Source organism: Ursus americanus, chromosome 22 (genome assembly GCF_024610735.1).
Source record: "Ursus americanus isolate L20-20 chromosome 22, mUrsAme1.1.p, whole genome shotgun sequence".
NCBI classification, from domain to species: domain Eukaryota; kingdom Metazoa; phylum Chordata; class Mammalia; order Carnivora; family Ursidae; genus Ursus; species Ursus americanus.
This window is the reverse complement of record NC_142148.1, coordinates 54,518,836-54,536,903: the sequence shown is the minus strand read 5'-3', so window position 1 is coordinate 54,536,903 and position 18,068 is coordinate 54,518,836.

Sequence of the window (18,068 nt, the reverse complement as noted above, 5' to 3'; positions counted from 1 at the left end):
AAACATAGCTAGACTCACCAAGAAAGACAGAGGACTTGAATACAATCAGGAAAATAAGATAATAGATTGCTGTCTCATATCAAAATCAAAAGAACTCTTCAACCTTGGACACAACAACTTCTTGCAAGCCACGTCGCTAAAGGCAAAGGAAATAAAAGCAAAAATGAACTATTGGCACTTCATCAGGATAAAAAGCTTCTGCTTGTCAAAGCAAATGATCAAAAAACAAAAAGGCAACCTATGGAATTGAAGAAGATATCTGCAAATATTACAGATAAAGGGCTGGTATCCAAGATCTATAAAGAACTCCTCAAACTCGACACCCCAAAAATGGTCAGAAGACACAAAGAGATACTTCTCCAGAGAAGGCATACAAATGGCCAACAGACACATGAAAAAGTGCTTCACATCACTTGCCATCAGGCAAATACAAATCAAAACGACAATGAGATACCACCTTACACCAGTTAGAATGGTTAAAATTAACAAGGCAGGGGGCACCTGGGTGGCACAGGGGTTAAGCGTCTGCCTTCGGCTCAGGGAGTGATCTTGGCATTATGAGAAATAGCCCCAAATCAGGCTTCTCCGTCATGAGCCTGCTTCTTCCTCTCCCACTCCCCCTGCTTGTGTTCCCTCCCTCGCTGGCTGTCTCTATCTCTGTGGAATAAATAAATAAAATCTTGAAAAAAAATTAACAAGACAGAAATAAAAAAAAGTCAGAGAGGATGTGAAGAAAGGGGAGCCCTCTTACACTACACATGAGAAATCAAGCTGGTACAGCCACTTATGAAAACAATATGGAGTTTCCTCAAGACGTTAAACACAGAGCTATCCTACGACCCACCAATTGCACTACTGGGTATTTACCCCATAGACACAGAGTAATGAAAAGAAGGTGTACCTGTATCCCAATGTTCATAGCAGCAATGTCCATAATAGCCTAACTGTGGAAGGAGCCAAGATGTCCTTCAGCAGATGAATGGAAAAGAAGATGTGGTTCATCTATACAATGAAATATTACTCAGTCATCAGAAAGGATGAATACCCACCATTTGCACCAACATGGATGGACCAGGAGGGGATTATGCTAAGTGAAATTAAGTCAAGCAGAGAAAGACAATTATCATATGGTTTCACTCCTATGTGGAATGGAAGGAATAGCATGGAGGACATTAGAAGAAGGAAGGGAAAAGTGATGGGGGGGAATGAGAGGGGGAGATGAACCATGAGAGACTACTGACACTGGGAAACAAACTGAAGGTTGCAGAAAGGGAGGGGAAGGGGGATGGGTTATCCTGGTGATGGGTATTAAGGAGGGCACGTGTTGGGGCGCCTGGGTGGCCCAGCAGTTAAGCGTCTGCCTTCGGCTCAGGGCGTGATTCCGGGGTTATGGGATCGAGCCCCACAACAGGCTCCTCCACTGTGAGCCTGCTTCTTCCTCTCCCACTCCCCCTGCTTGTGTTCCCTCTCTCACTGGCTGTCTCTATCTCTGTCAAATAAATAAGTAAATTCTTTAAAAAAAAAAAAAAAGGAGGGCACGTATCATAATGAGCACTAGGTGTTATATTCAAACAATGAATCATGGAACACTACATCAAAAACAAATGAAGTACTGTAGGGTGACTAACATCATTTTAAAAAAAGAGAAAGATATGAAATCCGTACAGGAATACTGTTACTATTTGTAAAGGACATGGAATCCCGAAAGATTCCACACAAAAAAAAATCTGTTAGAATAAACAAATTCAAGAAAGCTGCAGGATATAAAGTCAATATACAGAGATCTGTTGTCTTTAATTTTTTTCATATTTTATTTATTTATTTGAGAGGAAGAGAAAAAGCACGAGCAGGGGGAGTGTCAGAAAGAGGGAGAAGCAGACCGTCGACAAGCGGGGAGCCCAACACAGGGCTCGATCCCAGAACTCTGGGTTCATGCACTGAGCTGAAGGCAGACGCTTCACCTATGGGGCCACCCAGATGACCCAACTTCTTGCATTTCTGTATACTGATGACACACTTTCACAAAGAGAAATTTAAAAAGCAATGCCATTTACAATTGCATCAAAAAAAATCTAGGAATAAAAGTAACAAAAAATGAGAAAGACATAGTACACTCAACACATGGCAGAAAAGAAATGAAAAACAAGTGTGTCGAGGGGGGCAGGATGTATGTGTCAAAGATTTGGAAGGCAACACAAACAAACGGAAGCTTACACCATGCTCTTTAACTGGAACAGTTAATTATGTGAACATGGACATCGTACCCAAAGCAATCGACAGATGTGATGAAATCCCTATCTGAATTCCAGTGGCATTATTCGAGCAAATAGAAAACAGTCCACAAACTTGTATGGAATCACAAAAGATACCAAATACCCACAGCAACCTGGAGAAAGAAAGGTGCAGTCAACACACTCCTGGATTTCAAGCTAGATTACAAAGCTGTTGTCATCAAAACAGGATGGTAAGGGCATAAACACAGACACCAGGTCAGTGGAACAGAACAGAAAGCTCAGAAACTTACCCACACGTAGATGATCCTAACTTACGACACAGCAGCAGAAGATATGCCATGAGGGAAGCACTGTGTCTTCAGTGAGCGGTAACAGGCAAACTGGACACTAAATGCAGAAGAATATAACTGGGTCACATTCTTACACCACACACAAAATTTTTAATGGATGAACGATTTGAATATAAGACCTGAATCCATAAACCTCCCAGAAGACACAGGTACTAAGTCTCTCGACATTAGTTTTGGCAAAGAGTCTTCAGATCGGACACCAAATGCAAAGGCAACAAAAGCAAAAATAAACAAGTGGAACAACTTCAAACTGAAATCTTCCACACGGTAAAAGAAACCAGCAAAAACTTAAAAGCTCACAGACCCAATAAGAAAAAAATATCTGCGAATCATATGTGTGAGAAGAGGCTAATATCCAAAATACACAAAACACTCATACAAATCAAAACAAAAAAAACTGTATAAAAAATGTGGGGAATATGTGAATAGATACTTTCTAATGATGGCACACAGATGCCAACAGACAGAGAAAGTTGTTCGACATCACTAAATATCGTCAGGGAAACATCAGTCAAACCCACAATCGGCGATCCCCTCACAACTGTTGGAACAGCAATTGTCCCAGAGACAGACACCAGGTGGGGTCAAGGAGGTGCAGATGAGGAGACACTGTGCACTGTTGGTGGGAATGGAAATTGGTGCAGCCACTGTGACAAACTGTATGGAGGTTCCTGAAAAAATAAATACAACTCCCCCATGACCCAGTAATGGCTCTACTGAGTATTGATTCGGAGAACACAAAAATGCTGCCTCAAAAAGACAGATGCACTCCCATGTTCACTGCAGCATTATTCTCAAGAACCAGACATGGAAACATAGAACTTGGGGGCCTTATGCCAAGTAACTCAGACACAGAAAGACCAATACCAGATGCTGTCATGTACATTCCATGTAATAAACAAATATTGAACGCATAGATACTGAGAGCAGATTGGTAAGTGCCAGATTCGGGGGTGGGGTGGTAGAAACAGGTGAAGGTGGTCAAAGTCTCAATGTTTGAGTGAGAAAATCTGACAGTCATGAAATGTTCTGTCCAGCATGGAGACTAAAACTAACGCCGCAGCATGGGATATAGGTTTCCCTGCTCTTTGAAAGTACAGGGCTTCTGAGAAACCTTGCACAGCAGAAATGGTGTCAAGAAGGAATGGCCATTAATTTACACGGAACAATTAGACAGTGTGCTCAGACTCCAAAATTCCTTCTCTTTGGCTTTTCTTAGGCCTCAGGACACAAGTTTCTAAGGGAGGCCCAGCATAAATGAAGATAAAGCACAGCAGAGGCTCACAGACACCATTCAAAGTGCTGGTGGCTGGATGCGGAGAGCGGTTCCCAGTGGAAGGAGCTGGTTGGGGTGCACGCCGCCTCTGTCGTGCTTCTCCCCAAAACAGATGCTGAACGCGATTCTCACTGTTCACCTTTTTTCATAAGAGGGAAATCCTCTTCAGGTCTCTTCCTCTTACTGAAGCTGGGAAATTACGTAGTTCTTTCAAGAAAGCCCAGGGTCTTACTGTGAATGTTTAAAAAGTGGGGGATACTTGTACTTGAGCATTGCTGAGGGAGGAGATGTGAAAGGTTCTCCCAGACACAAGCCTCAGCAGATCCACCAGGAAAGTCACCTTCCTCAGCATGCAGAACACGGACTACCTCCTACCCGCAGAAACCCTCTCCTTCCCCTCGATCAGGACAACCCACAACACCTGGGAGTTACCCCAATTCCTCCGTTCTCCTGCTCCTAAGCGCTAACCCATCAGCAAATCCTGTGAGCTCCATCTTCAAAATGGACCCAGAATGGTCTAACCACTCCATCCAAGGCCACCTGTCTGGTCCACAGTGCCTGAGTTCCTGGAAAAGCTTCGTCATTGACCTGCCTTGCCATCTTCAAACCCCTGTCATCTGTTCTCAACACTGTAGCCAGGATGCCCCAGTGAAACAGGGTCTCATGGGGTTATAGCCCTAGAATGGCTTTCTGTCACCTTTCTGAGGTCATGTCCTAAGCTGTCTCCTGTGGCCACAGGGCCATCTTGCTGCTCCTGGACATACCTGAAATTCTCCTGCCTCAGGGCCTTTGCACATGCTTTCCCTTCTGTTTCGAATGCTCTTGATGTGTTCTCACTCACCGTCGGAGAAATCTGAATTGGAGTGACAGGGAGAGAAGATGAGGCTGTGTGTGTTGGGTGAAGCTGGTGGCCCAGAAGAAGGTTCTCTGCCAGCTCTCCACCTGTGCCTCACTTGTCCTCAGCCAGGAACTTGCACACAGCCCTCACCTGTCACAACTCCCATCCAGGAGACCCACAGCCACCCCTGGAGCCCACCCTGCCCACCCCCTGCTGCAGAATGCATTCAGCTCTCCTCTGGGACCCCTGTCAGCTTTACCCAGACCTGGAACTCCCCCATCTCCTGCAAAGCTCCCGGATTCCTCCTCTTCTTCCAAAATCACACTGGCGCAAGGCTTTCATGAGAAAGCTATAATGCTAAGTAATGAAAGGTTCACACCTACTTAACCCTTCTGTTGCCTTTTTCTCCACCTTCTTTCCTACTTGTGCAAACTGTAACATATCAGTGGAACATGAACATGCTTGAGATCTGAATCTTTCATTGCAGCTTTCTGAGGACTTCTTATGTGATAAGAAACTAGTGTATCCTACAACAGGGTGTTTTACAACTCTCATTTATAGAATAGTACAGCCCAATTACTACAATTTTACCTCACTCTTCATGAAGCAGAACACTTTTTCCTTTCTTCTCTTACTTAAATTCCAATTAGTTCACATGCCATGGAATATTCGCTTCAGCAGTAGGATTTAGTGATTCCTCACCTGCATACAGTACCCGGTGCTCATCACAAGTGCCCTCCTTAATACCCCTCACCCATTTAACGCTTCCCCCCATGCCCCTGTCCTGCAGCAACACTCAGTTTGTTCTCCAAGGTTGAGTCTATTTCCTTGTTTGCCTCTCTCATCACCCCAACACTCTGTTTATCTGTTTTCTTTCTGAAATTCCACAAGCGTGAGAGCATAGGATATTTCTTTCCTCAATGATTTTGCTTAGCTTAATATACTCTAGATCCATCCACATCCTTGCAAATGGTAAGATTTCATTCTTTTTGAAGCTGCGTCATATTCCATTATATATATGTATCCCACATCTGCTTTATCCTTTCATCAGTGCATGGACTTTGGGATTCCCTCCATAGTTTGGCTACTGTGGACATTGCTGCTATAAACATCATGGTGCATGGACCCACTTTGAATCCGCATTTTTGTATCCTTTGGGTAAATACCAAGGAGAGCAATTGCTGGATCATGTGGTTCTTCAATGTTTAACTTTTTGAGGAACCCCCACACTGTTTCCCAGACTGGCTGCACCACTTTGCATTGCCACCAACAGGATGGGAGGGTTCCCCTTTAAGCAGAACATTATCTGCTGGCAATTTCATAAGAGGAAACGAAACCTCTGGAGATGCACCCAGGGTCAAGCAAACAGTTACAGAATTCACCCCAAGGCTCCTGACGCCAAGCCCCTGAAGCCAACAGCATGCCACCATCCAAAAGAATTCCCAGACTCTCCTTCTGACTCCACCACCAAAGAAACTACAAGAGAGAATATGGCACCTCAAAATATTGAGATAATACATTTAGTAAAACTAGAAAGTCAAGCTCAACTTTTAAACAGGAACAGGCCGCTTTGGATAATTTTGAATTTTCCCTCCACCCTAATTTTAACTCTTCTGATGAATAAACTAATCAATGATGAAACATCACCTTTGTCAATTGACATGATCCAAGTCGGTATGAGATGAAAAAAAGCCACCTAAATCTAGATGCTGGCCACTCAACCATATCTTAGGCCCAACTGAATAAACACTGTTAGATGAAGGAACAAATTAGATGTTACAAACAGGCACAGAGTAAATCTCACCTCCCCTTTCTAATAAAATAGTGTTCCTAGGAAAGAGATGGTCAAAATACATTTGTAAGCAATAAATGGACAGAGAAATTGTTTTCCCCTGCAAAGTTCTACAAGCAGGGAAACTAAGTAATTCTTGCACCAAACCCAGAATGCTGACAGCTACTTCAATTTTACTTTGTGGCTCAACTAGAGAAAAGAGAAAAGCCCAGGAGGTTTTGGGATAATGAGAGGTTTTACCTCCAGCTCTGACATAGACAGGATATCTTGCCAAACATACCTCGGCTTTCTCTGAACACTGGCGTCCTGTGACAAGCTGCCTCACTGACTCCGATGCTGACGTTCAAAACCTCGGGTGTCTTGGAGCCAGAGCAGAGAAGTCTGGTCAGCTGGGGACAAGAAGGCATCTCTGACCTAAAGTCTGCACACCTGCTTCGGTTTCTGGGCGAAGGGGCAACACATACTTGTTGTTTAGCAGTAATTATCTTCATTCTCAATAGACCAATGACCTTGCCTTTTCTGGATAGCAGACTTACTCTTCTAAAGAAACCCTCAATTCTTCTATTCCCAATGCAACTAGAGTGGAACATTTATTTCTCACTTAAATAGAAAACACTGTTATTGTCGACATTGCATGAATGAACTTTTAAAAACATTTTAGAGAGAAAGGAAGAGACCTTTATTCAAACCCAAGTCAGGACAGCTGCCTGGGAGACACAATCTTCACCAAGAAGGGAGTGCTCCGGGGAAGGAACATTTGGGGCAGGCTTATATTTTTTTTCTGTTTTGTTTTACGTACAGAGTTACACACCACAATGAGGATCTTCTTAGATTCCATGAAGTGACAGGCTCTTTCTTATGTTTTCAGTATGTACATGTCAGTATGATTTTAATCATATGGGAGCCAAATAGGTTCTTTATTTTTTCTTATCTTTATGTTGGCATTTTTGGTTATTGTTTTCTTCTCGAAGCAGATGTATAACATGTGCTTGGAGCAGAAACAGGGCCCATGCTTTGAGGTTTTGCCCAGTCATTTTTGAGCCGGGTAAAATGTTAAAGGATAGCTTCCCTGGGATCCCAGGATCAGGGCCCACAGATGATATAAGATAAAACTTACTTTTATCATTATAATTAGTCCTAAATGGAGGAATTTGAGACAAAAGCACCTTTCACAAGAGTACCAAGAAATCAAAATGATGCCCACAGAAGTCTACCTGCTCGATGGTCAGCACAGGTAACAGAAGTGTTCACAGTCTCTGAACTCCTGCCCTTCTCTTGCTCAAATCTCTGAATCACACAGACCACTTAAAATCAGAATTGTAGAACTGCTAGACACCTTAGAGATGTCTGGCACCATTCCCTTGGACTGCAGAATAAAATACAGTAGCTCGTTGTCACAATCTAATTTCAACATGAAGTGCCCCCTAGATGCACTAAGTTCTTTCTCTGCAAATGTTGACTAATGTAAGTCACAGTCATACCATATAAACACTACGATAGCTGGGAAGTCATCGTAGGTAAGGCAATATTTTAGCCATGTTTATAAGCATTGGCTCACGTTGTACAAGAGGCTGAGCTGAGTGTTTTTAAATACTATTTCAGACCTGTTTTACAGCACCCTCTGAACATACCAGAGTCTGAATGGACTAAAAAAGATAGTTGGTTTCAGTAACTTTAATACCAGAAAAATATTATACTCTCTGTATTCCTAAGGATCTTTGAGTATCTTACCCAGAGGTCCTCCACTGAGATAATGATCTGAATGATCACCATGGGCAGAGGTGAAAAGCCCAGCTGAATTCGTTCCAGTTGTCCACATGACAAGAAAATCCTGATACTTGATAGGTTTCCAGATCGAGAAGACCAGAGATAAGCTGGAAATAGTACCCTGTATGGAACAACAAGGGATTTGGAGTCAATTTGGGGATCCCACTTAGGTTTCTGACACTAAAATCCTCTGTGAGTCATATCATCTGAGTCCCTGTCTAACCACCTGAAAATGTGCCTAAAACTATCTACACCCTAGTTGAGAAGTTTAAGAGGCAGAATGCTACAAAGAGCCAGTATGATGTCTCTCAAGAACAGGTGCTCAGGAAGCCATAATTGCTATTGGGTCTATTTCTTTTCCAGAAGAACGTACACATGTTGAATCCATATTTCTAATAGATGACTCACCAGATGATTTTCAAACCTGAAGGAAGGCCAAGAAGTCGCTCTTGTGTCATATTTCACTCAGAAATCATGTTGTTGGACTGGTGAGGATGATACGATAGCAAAGTCATCACTAAGAGTGGGGAGCTTCTAATTTCCATACGGCCATGTTGACCCCCTTAGCTCAGAGCCACCTGAAAGGGCACCTGGGGAGTGGGCACCATCGTCACTATGAGTGGAGAGCTTCCAATTCCATATGGCCATGTTGACCCCCTTAGCTCAGGGCCACCAGAAAGGACAGCTGAGGGGGACCACAGGCCAAGGCTGTCAGGTGTGGCTGGGGCAGGCAGAACTCTGACTTAAGGCTCAACTCCTGTCTAGGTTATTATAATGCTCTTCACAAAGAAAGTGCCATTGTGTGTGAGCCCTCATGTAGAAAAGGTTCAGAATTTCCATTGAGATTCCCTCTCTGACCTTTAGCATATGTAGCAAAGTTCCATTTAATTTTTAAACATTGAAGGACTTCCTGGTTTTCATTTCACTATGAATGTGGCTCAATTCCCAGGTGGTCTAAGAATAGAATCTAGTTAATTTCAGGGTTTAACATTTGTAGACTTGATTCGTGGCCCCACCTATCATCTATTTGGGTAAAGAGTCTATGACCACTTGAAAATAATGTATTCTGCACTTATTATGGAATGTTCCCTATATGTCAATTAGGTCACATTTGTTACCAATGTTTTGTCTGCTTTTTCTGTCAGATATTGAGAAAGGTATATTAAAATCTTCAAACAGGGGCGCCTGGGTGGCACAGCGCTTGGGCGTCTGCCTTCAGCTCAGGGCGTGATCCCGGCATTATGGGATCGAGCCCCACATCGGGCTCTTCCGCTATGGGCCTGCTTCTTCCTCTCCCACTCCCCCTGCTTGTGTTTCCTCTCTCGCTGGCTGTCTCTGTCTCTGTCGAATAAATAAATAAATAAAATCTTAAAAAAAAATCTTCAAACAATGCTGCCCTATTCAACGTGGCATCAGAGAATCTACCAGTGTTAGAAGGCAAGACAAACAAAAAGTATAAGAATTGAGGGGATAATTGTGCCTATTCACAGATAATATGATTGTGTACATAGAAAACCCAAAACAGTCTATAAATACCCTATTAGAATTAAAAATGCAATTTATAGATTTGAGATGGATTGTAGCTTCCCATTGGAGAGTTTCTGAAAGAAAACGTAGAATCTGTCTATCTTGGGGTAGGACATAGGGTGCACTAACCATTTCAAAGAATTCAGTGGGACTTCATAAAAATGTGACATTTCTCCTTATCTTATGACCATAAGAAAATGAAAAAGTGAACCGCAGGCTGCGAAGTAAAGATTTGCAATACACACACTGACAAAGACTTGTCAAGAAAGAATTCCTGCTCATCAACCATAAAAAAGTGTGTTTATAAACTAATACTTCACAAAAGATTGACTGATGGCCAATAAGAACAGGAAAGGGTGCTCTACAGTATTATTTTCAGGAACAGCAAGGCCTTTCCTAAAATGAAAACATACACACAAACCAGTATTCCCTAGATGGATGACGTCCTTATTTCTGAGGACAGCTTGAAGAACAGACTAGCATCAAAGTAAAGTGATGGAATTCCTGACACTCAGAGGATGGACAATTGACCTCAAACTACAGTACAATTTCTAGGCATCATTCGGTCCTCTGAAGGCAGACAACTACCACACCCCTTCCTACACCACACATGTTGCTTCCCAACCCCTACCATAAAAGGAGAAGATGAGAAACATTTAGGACTAGTAGGAAAGAGCAAAAATCACATGTGGGGTTATCCTGAAACACACTGATCACATAACTAGTGTAAGGAAGTGTAGGGAACTGACAAGGGCAGAGACTCAAGAGGTACTTCTTTGGGAAATGCTGTCTGAAATCGTCACACTTTGGTACCAGCTAATGAGGGCTCTGAGCATACCCTAGGGTTTGCTCACAAGGGTCTGCAACACCATAGTTGAGGACTGAAACTCTTCAAGACCTCAAAGCTTGCCTGATTGACTATTGGACTAAGAGATTCCCATGTTCTGAAAACAGATACCAACTCATTGAAAGCTTCACCTGGTCTCTCTCAGAGGCCCTACAAGAAGTTGAACCATTCACTGAAAATCAATTACACACACACACACACACACACACACACACACACACACACACACACAGACATGCACACACACACACACACACCTGACATTTCAGCAATTACTTGAACATTCATGGTTCTTCCTACCTTTTCTTTTTCACATTGATATTTATACTCACATGAAATGTCATCATTTCTAATGAACACTGATGTCAAAATAGAGATCCTTTGACACAATATTCACAAAATGGAACTTCCCTGCTGTCATTTTCAATATAGCATTTTTTAAAGTTCATACATATTTTAGGTTTTTGGTAACTTTTACAGGAGAAGATCAGCATTGAAAAACTCTGAATAATGACAATGAGTTTTAAGCCTAGAGAACAAAAATTGTCCAATTTCATAGATAATAAGGAACCAAAGGGAAAGCATGGAAGCTGTAGTCGAATAATTTTACACATGTGCATCCTCTATTATTCTACTACTGAGGGGCGTGTTTTATTACCAGTATACATGCACCAGTTATCTTCCACGTACACCTGCACAAGTATAATGAATTACTACAGTAGAATGAAATGTCTGGGAACTACTTGGAGGCATCTAAAATGAACAATTAAATTTCAATGTTATATTTGGTGAACTTCCACTGTCTGTCCCTTTAGACAGTGGACCCTAAACAGAAGGGGGAATGAACCACGAGAGACTATAGACTCTGGGAAACAAACTGAGGGCTTCAGAGGGGAGAGGGGTGGGGATTGGGATGGGCCAGTGATGGGTATTAAGGAAGGTACATATTGAATGGAGCACTGGGTGTTATATGCAAATAATGAATCAAGGAACACTACATCAAAAACTAAGGAAATACTGTATAGTGACTAACATATCATAATAAAAAATTATTAGAAAAAAAATTAAAGGTAAAAAAAAAAAACCAATACAGCTTTTCTGTTTCAAGAGCAATCACAATTGAGAAAAAACTAACTTCCAATCCCTAAAGCAAAACACAGACCAAGTTCCATTTCACTCCCCTTTATTCACATTCTCTGTGGTTTCTAAGCTATTTTCCTACCTCCTTTCCTGCTGAGCAGGGAGCCCGGGCTCGATCCCAGAACCCTGGGATCATAACCTGATCCAAATGCACATGCTTAACTGGCTGAGCCAGCCAGGAGTCCCAGCCATGCTTTTCTTAAGCAAAAGGACACTTTCTCACAATGCCTTCACATGACTTCACATGGTACAAGAGATCTGCATTTGCTTCTAGGAGGTTGCAGATGAAGGCAATTGCAAACTCTCACAGTGCTTTATCAAATACAATGACGTGCCTGGTGACAGTGAAACTCTTATGAGCCCACGAGAGGGTGCTGTGACACTCAGCTGTGGCTGGGCTGGCACAGAGAACCAAATCCTTTTCCCTGCCTGATGTCTGTGAGGAACAGATGCCCCCACTGTGAATGAGACCCTGCCACTGAGCTGTCCAGAGATGGCCATCCTCACGGAGCATGAGGATAAAGGACAATGCCTGAGGAGTCCCCATCTGTCTCTTTTATCTTTTCATATTTTTGACAGTGGACAAATCACTGCCTAGGAGTCCCCAACTACCTTAGTCTCATCTGTGAATGACCAAGAGGTTTTACAAAACACTTAAGATTTTGACCTCATGAATGCCCACAACCACTTACCATAGCGATTCAACATTAAGCAAAGATAATGTTCGTTAGAAGAGAGGTCCTGCCCACTGTTGTTTCTCACTTATATGCTCATCTTCCTTACCTCATGATAACATAACCACCTTGATTCCTGCTTCCTTCTTCAGGAAGGCTGAGGTGACTTGAAGGGCATTACCCTGACATTGTTCTTTCTTAGCAATAAGATGTGGACATTTCCCTAGTCCTACACACCCAAAGTTGAATCGGAATCAGGATTGAGGAGGCTGATGAGAGTTGAAGGTGTTTTCCTGTACAGGGTGGTTTATTACCAATAAGGATGGGTCAGAGTCCTCGAAATTCCAGAACCTTTTCATTAATGCTTCCTACTCGTGAAAGATGATGTACATTGGTCTTTCCCTGTATAGTGTGGTGACTCAGAGAAAAGTGCTTAGCCCTTTTGTCAGACTTCCAGGACCACTTTGGGGCTGGCTTCCATATTCACGAAGGATGATGTTAGGGCTAAGAGGGTTCCTGTACACTGTTATTTCTTACAGAGAAGTGTATGGCATTTTTGTTACATTGCCAGAACCACTTAGCGCCGGGCTTGCCGGCCTCCTGGGGACGAACCCTAACCCTTGGTCGGCCCCCGAGGGGCCCCTCCCAAGGGGGCTGGCACCACAACGCCGGGGATTGGGGACCCCTGAGCCCAGCGCCGGAGTCACCCTGCCGCCCCGCAATAACCTGGGCTGCTAGGGGCGCCGCCAGTCTTTCAGGGCGAGAGAACGGGCAGGGCCCTCCAAGCCCCCGGCGACCTTCGAAGGCCCCCTGCGTGAAAATGCTTTTGCCCACACTCCCTCTAGCCAGCGCCCTCACCTCGGCCTTCCCCTCCGCCTGCCTCAGAGCTGGTGGAAGGGGCCTGCTGGACTCCTGGGGGCTAACACTTACCCTAGGTCGGACCCCGAGGGGCCCGTCTGATGGGGCCTGGCGCCACAACGCCTAGGATTGCTGACACCCGAGCCCCAGCGCCGGACTCACCGTGCTGCCCCACTGCCACCCGGGTTGCTAGCTGCACCGCCGGTCATTCAGGGCGTGAGAACAGGCAGGTCCTCCGAGCCACGGGCGACCTTCGAAGGCACCCCGCATCAAAACGCTTGCGCCCACGCTCCCGCTTGTCAGCAACCTCACCTCGGTCCACCCCTCCACTCACCACAAAGCTGGCTGATCGGGCCTGCTGGCTTCCTGGGGGCTAACCCTAACCCTAGGTCCACCCACGAGGGGCCCCTCCCAAGGCACCTGGTACAGCAACGCCGGGGATTGTGGACCCCCGAGCCCCAGCACCGGACTCACCCTGCTGCCATGCCGCCAAACGGGCCGGTAGGGGCGCCGCCGGTCATTCAGGGAGGGAGAAAGGGCAGGGCCCTCTTAGCCCCTGGCGACCTTCGAAGGCCACTCATGCCAAAATGCTTGGGCCCATGGTCCCGCTCGCCAGCGCCCTCATCTCGGCCCTCCCCTCCGCTCACCACACAGCCAGTGCATCGGGCCTGCCGGCCTCCCAGGGGCTAAACCTAACCCTATGTCCCTCCCCAAGAGGCCCCTCCCAAAGGCCCTGGCGCCACAAAGCTGGGGATTGGGGACCCCCGAGCCCCAGCGCTACACTCTCCCTGCTGACCCGCTGCCATCCGGGCCACGAGGGGCGCTGTGGATCGTTCAGGGCAGGAGAACGGGCAGGGCCCTCTGAGCCCCTGGCGACCTTTGAAGGCCCCTGGCGCCAAAATGCTTGGGCCCACATTCCCCACTCGCCAATGCCCTCATCTCAGCCCACCCCTCCGCTCGCCGCACAGCTGGCAGATCGGGCCTACTGGGCTCCTGGGGGTAAGCCTAACCCTAGGTCGACCCCCGAGGGGGCCTTCACAAGGGGCCTGGTGCCGCAATGCCGGGGATTGGTGACCCCCGAACTCCAGCGCCAGACTCACCCTGCTGCCCCAACGCCACCCGAGCCGCTAGGGGCGCCGCCAGTCATTCAGTGTGGGAGAACAGGAAGGGCCCTTCGAGCCCCTGGCGACCTTCGAAGGCCCCACTTGCGAAAACGTTTGGGCACACGCTCCTGCTTGCCAGCGCCCACATCTCAGCCCGCTCCTCCGCTTGCCGCACAGCCGGCAGATCAGGCCTGTTGGCATCCTGGGGGCTAACCCTAACACTTGGTAGGCCCACGAGGGGCCCCTCCCAAGGGGCCTTGTGCCGCAACGCCGGGGATTGGGCACACCCAAGCCCCAGCACCAGACTCTCCCTGCTGCCCCGCCGCCAAGTGGGCCGGTAGGGGCACCGCTGGTCATTCAAGGAGGGAGAAGGGGCAGGGCCCTCTGAGCCCCCGGCAACCTTCGAAGACCTCCCGCGCTAAAACGCTTGGGCCCATCTTCCCGCTCGCCAGCGCCATCACCTCAGCCCACCCCTCCGCTCACCGCACAACCGGCTGATGAGGCCTGCTGGCCTCCTGTGGGCTAACGCTAACCCTAGGTCGGCCCTCAAGGGGCCCGTCCGATGGGGCCTGGCGCCACAACGCCTGGGATTGCTGACCCCCGAGCCCCAGTGCCGGACTCACCGTGCCGCCCGCCGCCACCCGGGCCGTTAGTGGCGCCGCCGGTCATTCAGGGCGGGAGAACGGGTAGGGCCCTCCGAGGCCCTGGCAACCTTCGAAGACCCCCCCCGCGCCAAAACGATTGGGCCCAAGCTCCTGCTCGCCAGCGCCCTCACCTCAGACCACCCCTCCGCTCGCCGCACAGCCGGCGGATGGGGCCTGTGGGCCTCCTGGGGGCTAACCCTAACCCTAGGTCGGCCCCCAAAGGGCCCTTCCCAAGGGGCCTGGCGCCGCAACGCCGGGCATTGGGGACCCCCAAGACCCAGCGTTGGGCTCAACCTGCCGCTCCGCCACCATCCAGACTTCTAGGGGCGCCGCCGGTCATTCAGGGCATGAGAACGGGCAGGGTCCTCCGAGCGCCGAGAGACCTTCGAAGACACCCTGCATCAAAACGTTTGCGCCCACAATGCCGCTACGCAGCGCCCTCACCTCAGCCCGCCCTTCTGATCATCGCACAGTCAGCGGATCAGGCCTGTTGGACTCCTGGGGCCTAACCCTAAAATAGGTCGGCCCCCGAGGGGCCCCTCCCAAGGGACCTGGCTCCGCAACGCCAGGGATTGGGAACCCCCGAGCCCCAGCGCCAGACTCACCATGCCGCCCCGCCGCCAACCGGGCCGCTAGAGGCGCTGCAGGTCATTCAGGGCGTGAGAAAGGGCAGGGCCCTCCGAGCCCCGGGCGACCTTCGAAGGCACCCTGCATCAAAACACTTGCACCCACGCTCCCGATAGGCAGCGCCCTCACCTCAGCCCGCCCCTCTGATTGTCGCACAGCTGGCGGATCGGGGCAGCTGGCCTCCTGGGGGATAACCATAGCCCTAGGTCGGCCCCTGAGCGGCCCCTCCCAAGGGGCCTGGCGCCGCAACGCTGGGGATTGGGGACACCAGAGCCCCAGCGTCGGACTCAACCTACAGCCCCACCGCCAACCAGGCCGCTAGGGGTGCCCCCGGTCATTCAGGTCGGGAGAACGGGTAGGGCCCTCTGGGCCCCCGGCGACCTTTGAAGGCCCCCTGCGCCACAACACTTGCGCCCATTCTCCTGCTAGTCAGCACCCTCACCTCGGCCAGCCCCTCCGCTCACCGCACAGCCGGCGGATCGGGCCTCCCGGCCTCCAGGGGGCTAACCCTAACCCTAGGTCGGCCCCCGAGGGGCCCCTCCCAAGGGGCCTGGCCACGCAATGCCGGGGATTGGGAACCCCCGACCCCCAGCACTGGACTCAACTTGCCGCCCCCAGGCCACCCGGGCCGCTAGGGTCGCCGTCAGTCTTTCAGGGCGGGAGAACGGGCAGGGCCCTCCAAGCCACTGGTGAACTTCGAAGGTCCCCATGCCAAAATGCCTGGGCCCACGCTCCCGCTTGCCAGCGCCCTCACCTCGGCCTGCCCCTCTGCACGCCGCACAGCCGGCGGATCGGGCCTGCCGGCCTCCTGAGGACTAACACTAACCCTAGGTCGGCCCCCAAGGGGACCCTCCCAAGGGGCCTGTGAACGCTACGCCGGGTTGGGGACCCCTGAGCCTCAGCGCCGGACTCACCCTGCCGCCCCACCGCCACCCGGGCTGCTTGGGGCGCCGCCGGTCATTCAGGGCGGGAGAACGGGCAGGGCCCTCTGAGTCTTCGGCAACCTTCGAAGGCCCCCCGCGCCAAAACGCTTGGGCCCACGCTCCCGCTCGAAGCGCCCTCACCTCGGGCCGCCCTTCCACTCGCCGCACGGCGGGCGGATCGGGCCTGCTGGCATCCTGGGTGCTAACCCTAAACCTAGGTCGACCCCCGAGGGGCCCCTCCTAAGTGGCCTTGCACCGCAAAGCCGGGGATTGAGGACCCAGGAAACCCAGCGTCAGACTCACCGTGCCTCCCCATCGCCACCCGGGCCGCTATGGGCGCAGTCGATCTTTCAGGATGGGAGGACGGGCAGGGCCCTCCGAGCCCCTGGAGAACTTGAAGTCCCCCCACGCTAATACGCTTGGGCGCACGCTCTCGCTCGCCAGGGACCTAACCTCATCTCGCCCCTCCACTCACCGCACAGCCAGCAGATCGGGCCTGCAGGCCTCCTGGGGGCTAACACTAACACTGGGTCGGCCCCAGAGGGGCCTCTCCCAACAGGCCTGGCACCGGAACGCCCGTGATTTTGGACCCCCGAGCCCCAGTGCCAGACTCACCCTGCCGCCCCGCCTCCACCTGGGCCGCTAGGGGCGCTGTTGGTCATTCAGGGCGGGAGAATGGGCAGGGCCCTCCGAGCCCCCTGCAACATTCGAAGACCCCCGCCCCAAAACGCTTAGGCCCATGCTCCTTCTCGCCAGCGCCCTCACCTCGGCCCGCGCCTCCCCTCTTGGCACAGCTGGCGGATCGGGCCTGCTGGCCTCCTGGGTGTTAACCTTAACCATAGGTCAGCCCACGAGGGCCCCTCCCAAGGGTCTTGGTGCCGCACGTGGGGATTGGGGACCCCTGAGCCCCAGCTCCAGACTTACACTGCCACCCCGCTGCCACCCGGGCCACTAGGGGCGCCACCGGTCATTCAGGGCGGGAGAACAGGCAGGGCCCCTCTGAGCCCCCGGCGACCTTCAAAGGCCCCCTGCGCCAAGACGCTTGTGCCCACGCTCCTGTTCGCCACCGCCTTCACCTCGGCTAGCCCCTCCGCTCGCTGCACAGCCGGCAGATCAGGCCTGCCGGCATCCTTTAGGCTAACCCTACCCTAGTTCGGCCCCCGAGGCACCACTCCCAAGTGCCTGCGCCGCCACGACGGGATTGGGGAATTCCGAGCCCCATGTCTGGACTCACCCTGCAGCCCTGCTGCCACCCTGGCTTCTAGGGGCGCTGCCGGTCATTCAGGGCGGGGGAACAGGCAGGACCCTCTGATTCTCCGGTGACCATCAAAGGCTCCCCGCGCCAAAACGCTTGGGCCCACGCTCCCGCTCGACAGCGCCCTCACCTCGGCCCGCCCCTCCGCTCACTGCACAGCCAGCGGGTTGGGCCTGTTGGCCTCTTTTCGGCTAACCCTAACCCTAGGTCGGA